This window comes from Falco peregrinus, chromosome 5 (assembly GCF_023634155.1).
Source record: "Falco peregrinus isolate bFalPer1 chromosome 5, bFalPer1.pri, whole genome shotgun sequence".
Classification (NCBI taxonomy): Eukaryota; Metazoa; Chordata; class Aves; order Falconiformes; family Falconidae; genus Falco; species Falco peregrinus.
In genome coordinates this window covers 107,842,160-107,848,763 of record NC_073725.1, presented here as the reverse complement: position 1 = coordinate 107,848,763, position 6,604 = coordinate 107,842,160, and positions in this window count along the sequence as shown.

Here is a 6,604-nt window from a genome sequence, read left to right as displayed (position 1 = left end):
TCCCCCCTTGCCATGCTTGCCTGTTGCCACGGCGACCCAGGAGCAGGAGCATCCTTTTGACAGAATTTTTCTGGGAAGGGGAGAGGCAGGTTGTGCTTCTGGGAGGGGAGGGGGAGTATCCAAGGACAGTACAGCCACAGTGGTCTGGAGGGGGGTCTCCCAATTCCCCTAGTCTCCATGGAGAATGCTTCTACCAGTATTCCCACCACAGACCCAGTCTGGTCTTCAGATTCATGCTGAGATGAATATCTTTTCTCCACCCAGAGGGATGCTGGGGGTGGCTGGGCTGTGCTGGGCATAGGGCTGTAGCCAGCATCTGTCTGTCCTCCCTGGGATGAAGGCAGCTACCCCTGGATGCATCCCAGTGAGGGGTCTTGTTGCTGAGCGATTGCTTTGTCCCGCAGCCAGAAATCCTCTCCAATTGCCTGGTGCTATTTTCTCCCTGTGTGGTGATCCAGCTCCCAGGACAACTTCTCTGGGAGGACCCACGTGCATGGACGTGTCCCAGTTTCTTTCAGCCCTTGAGCCATTCCGGCTGCCACCGCCCTGTCCTCTCCAGCTCCTCCGTGCCCGCTGATGCCCATGGCTGTACCACTGACCCACTTACACGGTACGCCAGTGCATCAGGGCTGTGCTGCAGAGCTGCTGGCCCCCACCCTCTGCCCACATTGCCTTCCTGGGCTCCTGAGAGCCCTTGGTAGCCTCAGAAAATTGGGAAGTTATCTTAAAACTGTTGAGTTATCCAGTTGGCCCTCTCCCACAGATGACACCAACCATCTCCCTGCATTTGTGGGAGCTGGAAGATGGCTCCAGGTAGCAGTGAAGTCCCCTTCAGTGAAGCTCCCCAGAGGCTCTGCACCTTGTCTGACACTGCCCTTACCCTAAAGATGATGCTTCTCCTGGCCTGGTGGCTTGGCTTTCAGTGCAGTGACCTGTGGTGGCCCTCGTGCCACCTCCCACACAGCTAACACAGCAGTGCCATTGGGCACAGACCAGCCATGGGGCAGGTGGTCCCAGACATGATCCCAGCCTTCCCCCAGAGCACGGAAAGGATCTTGTGTTGCTCCGCAATCACTGGTATTCCTAAATATGGCTTGCATGCAGGTGTGTTGGAGGGGACACAGCCAAGCTCTGTGGCACTGCTGCACATCATGACACACCCCTGCTGTCAAGTACATGTCACTGTGCCCCAGCATCACTCTACACCAATCCCTTGGGCACAGGGAACTTCACAGGGTACCCAGAGCACCCAGTGGCAAAGCAGAGGGGACTGGCCTCACTGGGAACTGGGCCACCTGCTTCCATTAGCACAACTCTTGCAAATTTCCATGGCAACGCCTAGGGTGACACAGATGTGGTCCCACACCATGCCATGGTCCCACATGTGTGTGGGCCAGAGGGCACCAGGGGTGCTTGGTCCCAGTCAGGTGCACTGTGATGGTCCTGCTGCTGCAGAGCCTGGGGATGTGCTTGTGGGGCCAGGGAGAAGAGATGGATGAGATGGGGCTGCCTCCCACACAAGGGTGGGTGATGGTTCCTTTCTCTGGAGCGTAGAGAGCCACAAGGATGGATGACCTTAATGCTGCCCACTGAGCTGCAGCTGTGGATGACATCCCACCCATCCCCCTGGCTCAGAAACCAGCACAGGGTCAGAGCAGAACAGGTCCCCACAGCTGGGCTTGTCACCGGCAGCACCAGATGGTCCTGGGCAGGGCTTGTGGCCAGTACTGTTGTCCCGAGCCTCCTGGGGAGCAGCAGGGGAGTGAAATGCCCCTGTCCTGGGGGCAGCACTGACTCCAGCAATTCCCATTTCATGAGACTCAACCTCTCCCCAGCCCCGTGCCCGCCAGCATGTCACACTGCAGACATTGCCAGGGTGCTCGTCTCCCTGCCCTCATGAGCTCCTGCTCTGCCTGGGGAACCCCAGCAGGATTTGCCCCTGCCTTTGCAGGCCACTATCGATCCACTGAGAGCCTCGCCATCATCGGCAAGAGCTGCTCTTCAAATGCCTTTGCCGTCAGCGCTGGGCTGGGCATCGATCCGGCGCCACCTTTGATGTCCTTGCCGCAGCCCCTTCCCAGAGGAGCTGTGGCTGGGTTGTCCTCTGCGCAAGAGGCTCTGCTTTCTCTGGTGCCCGTCCTGCTCCAGGCCCCTCAGCCCCCTGCCCCACTGCACCCACTGCTAGGTAGTGCTGCCCCCCTGCCTCAGTTTCCCCACCTGCAAAGCACAGGGCTGGGTGACCCTGGGGACAGCACTGGTGCAGTGGCTGGGCTGAGCGCAGCTCTGCCTGATGGCATCTCCAGGTGCAGGGCACATCTGGGCGGCCAAATCCACTCTGCCAGGGAACAATAGGATCGACTTGTCCCCACGTCACCCTTGTTGCACACACTGGGTCCTTCTGCTTGTCCTCTCGTTTCGCCAGGATGTCACCCTGCCCATCTGGGGCAGACCCCTCTGGTGCTGCCAGAGGACCCACTTGAGCACCCACTCCAGCACAACCCCCTGTTGGCTTTCCCAGCTCGTCACGGTGCAAGGCGGAGGAGATGACATCCCCGCTCCTGCCAAGACAAACACGGCGCCTTCCAAACACGCAGGGCTTGGCAAGCCCGCTCCTCGGCCATCGATCACCGAGCCCGCCACGCTCCAGCCCACGACAGCCCAGCCAGGAAGCGAGCAGGCGAGAAGCAGCAGAGGGTTTGGGGGGGGGGGGGGGCTCTCAGCAAACACACACCCCCCCATACACCCGCCGCCTCTCCCAGCACAGCCAGCTGAAGGATAGAGCACTCGCCTTCATCCCCTGCCTGGGACTGGGGGCTTGCCCTGGGCTCCTAGTGCCCACCCACTGTGCCACGGGGTGCTGAGCAATGCCAGGGGGTGGGTCCCCAGGCCCTTGGCACGCACAGGGTGCCCAAGGTGGGGACAGCTCATCCCCAGGGTGGCTGTGCCGAAGGGTGCCCTGCAGCTGCTGGCTTGGCCCCAGGCAGAAAGTTGGCCAGAGCCACCTCCAAGCTCTTACAATAATAAACCCCGCTCAGGCAAGCATTTGTCACTGGGGCCAGAGCGGCAAAGGCCCAGATATCCCAAACATCTGTGGGAGGGAGCATGAGAGGCAGAGGGCAGCCGGGGCGGTCCTGGAGGGGCTGGGCAGTGGCTGTCCTCTCCAGTGTCCTAGGATGGTGAGGGTAGAGCATGGCATGGCCGCATCAACCCTTCCAGAGGGCTTGATTCAGCCTGGAGGGACGAATCCTGCTCCATCCTCTGCAGCGGTTCCTGAGCTGGGAGCTGCTCAGGGTTACATATGAAGCTGGTATCTGAGAGCTGTGGCGTGTGGGCAGCTTGTGGGGACTGAGGGAGATGGAGGCTGTTCTTGTGGTGTTGCCAGGCTGAGCTGGGCTGGAAGCATGAGGCTGCAGCACTGCTGCCTCCACGCATCGAGCTGTGCCGTTCTCAGCAGCGAGGAGTGGAACCCCATGGCTGCTGCTCCCACCTGCCTCCTTTCCTAGCCCCTGTCTGCAGGGGAGACCTGCAGCTGGAGCTCTCCCGGGCGCTGGGGCACCCCCCAGCATCACTTCTCCCAGCGGGGTGGGAAAAGCAGTGTGCTGGGATGGGTCAGGGGAGGCCTAGCCCCTCACCCCGCAGCCCTCTGCGTCCCCTCCAGCTCTTGCATATCCCTGCCCTGCACTGCAGGTCCTCTCTTCTCACACCCTGCATCCCCCCACTCTGCACATCCCCAGCCCCTGCATCCCTCTGCCTGCATCCCCCCGCCCAGCATCCCCCAGACCCTATATCTCCCCCACCCTACATTGCCTGTACCCTGCGCCGCCTAGACCCTGCATCCCGCTGCCCTGCCCAGCCTCTGAGCCCTGTGCCCCCGTTCCCAGCCCCCAGCCGCAGCTTCCCCGGCACTGCCCCCCGCAAAGCCCTGCGGGGTGGGCAGGGGGCCCGGCAGCCGCCTGCAGCCCTGCCTCGGTCCGCCCGCTCCTGTCCTGGAGGGTGCCGGCTGCGGGCACTCTGCGGACCTGGAGGGGCCACCCCTGCCGCCCGGCCGGGCTGGGGGGCACTGGCAGCGCCGGGGGTCGCTGCTGTTCGTCGGACCTCGGGGCGCGGCCAGGGGCAGCTAGTGCCGCCCGGAGGCTGCGGGACGAGGAGCGGGACAGCAGAGGGTTAAGCAGCGCCTGGCAGGCGGGAAGGGGACGGAGAGGAGGGGGGAGAGATGGAGGAGTTTGTTTAATAGCTGGAGACAAGCTATGCAGCTGTGCAGGTCGAACAGGCCCTGCACGCCCCGACCCCTGCTGCCCCGCTCCCCGGCCTTGCCTGGGCACGGCCCCCGGGCTGCCCCGGCGCGGGCAGGCTGGCACTGGGCTGGCACTGGGGAGCGGCAGGAGGGTTATAAAAAGCAGGAATGCTTCCCTCAGCAGCAGGACAGCAAAGGCAATGCCTGCCAGCCCGGGGAAGGCAGCGCTGCCCGCCCAGCTGGCAGCAGGGAGCTGGCACGGAGGGGTCCCAGTGCCCAAGCCCCCAGCCCGGGGTGATGGGGCTGCTTTGGCACCAGGGATGCTTGGCACCAGGGCAAGCCCCGAAGGGCTGAGCAAGTCATCGGGTCCCTGCAGGCTACCTGGGGTGGGTGGCAGTGAGCTGGTCCCCAGGATGAGACAGAGGGGCTACCAAACCTAGTGCAGGCTTTGCCCCACCACTTGGATGGCAGCATTGCCCAGCTCCCTCCTGGCACCATCCTTCACCCCAGGGACACCCACCCACTGCCTCCTCCACCCCGGGGACACCCACTCTGGTGCCCACCAGCATCCACTTCCCATGGTGGGTGAGACAGGGACCCCTGGCCCCAAGGAGGAGGTGTGAGACAGCAGGCAGGCAGGGGACAGATGGCTGGAGTGGGAAGCTGGCATGGGCTGTGCTGAGGCATCCGGGCGCAGCCTGGGGTCTCTGGCACCGCCGTGCAGCAGGGCCATGGAGAAGGGGGGCCAGGGAGGGAAGCGGGGCAGCGGGGACAGGAATGGGGATGGGGATAGGAATTGGGACAGGAAAAGGGATAGGAATGGGGACACAGATAGGGATGAGAACAGGAATAGGGACAGGAATGGGGAAAAGGATAAGGATAAAAATAGGGGTGAGGATGCAGATAGCTATAGAGACGGGGATGGAAACAGGAACAGGGATGGGGTCAGGGACAGGGGTGGCAACTGAGACAGGAACAGGGATGAAGACAGGGATAGGGTGCTGGGTGGTGGCAAGTGCCCACCCCATGCCTGCAGGCAGGGGCTGAGACAGGCAGGGCACCTGCCCTCAGCAGTGGCATGAATGTGGCCACGTCGGTGCTTCCCATCCCTGGTGCTGGGGGCAGAGCTTGAGGCACAGGGAAGGATCCGAGGGTCAATGCATGAACAGGGGATGCAGTGACCCACCCCTCAGAGAGGCTTAGAAGCATAAAGAGGCTGAGGGCCAATTAACCTCACTGGTTAATTAGGACAGGAAGCCACAGGCTTAAATTGCAGCAGGGGAGAGGGAAGTTATGGGAAGGCTGATTTATAACGATGGGAACTTGGGAGACTCCAGCCGTTAATGGCTCAGTTCTGGGTTAATGATACACTGGGTGGGACCAGGACCCTTTCTGTGCCAGCGAGACAGGGTTCATGGGGACAGGGAGGGGACAGTAGGCACCCAGGTGCATAGCCCTGGCTCCTTTGCAAGTCTCCAGGACGCCCACACCCATTCTGGGGGACAGGTGGCCTGGGGCAGGGCTGGGCACCCCCTCTTCTGACCAGTGTTACCCCACCGCAGCTCAAGGGAGAACCTGCAGGGCCCCCCAGCACCAGGCAGGTAGTGGGGGAGTGGGGTGTGACTGAGACCAGCCTACGGCTGCGGCTGTCCCAGTTTAATGCACTGCCAAATGTGTGTCATCACCCACAGAACAGCAACCGGGGGCCAGGAGGCTGGGCTGGAGCCCAGTGGCCCTGGGATGCCGTGAGCCAGGGGAGGCCAGGTGACCTGCCATCACTGCAGCCCAGCGTGCCAAAGCGCCGGCGCAGGGGAGAGGGTGCCCCAAAGCATCGCCCAGCTCGCCAGCTGCAAGAAGAGAAAGTGAGACGAGAAATTCAGGACAGCCTTTGTGTTTGGACCAGACCACAAGCGACTGGGGCTCTGAAGCGAAAATAAAACCTCTCCTTAGAAATTCTTTTATCCCAGGAAGCTCCGGCGTATCGTGTTTCGGGCCATTTATTTGTGCTGCTGACTGAGGCCATTGCGGCTGCCCTCTCCCGCACACAGAGTGGCTGGTGATGAGAAGCCGGTGACAAACTCCTCGTTTTTCAGAGACAGCCAGAGGAGAGGCGTGAGGGCAAAGGATGGAGCCTGCTTATTTCCGAGGAGCCATCCCTGGAAAGGAGGCGGTGGCAGTGGGGCAGTCACAGCAGGGCTGGGAGCAGACACCCCTTCTGCCTCCTCCTTGAGCCCCAGTGGGTGCCAGGGTGACAAGGTGGCCCTGCCTGGCTGGAGACCCTGCCCTGCTGTGTCCCCTCCCTGTGGTGTGACTGAGGGAATCAAGGGCCACAGGGACAGAGCAGGGGGCTGTGCTCAGGGGAGGAATTGC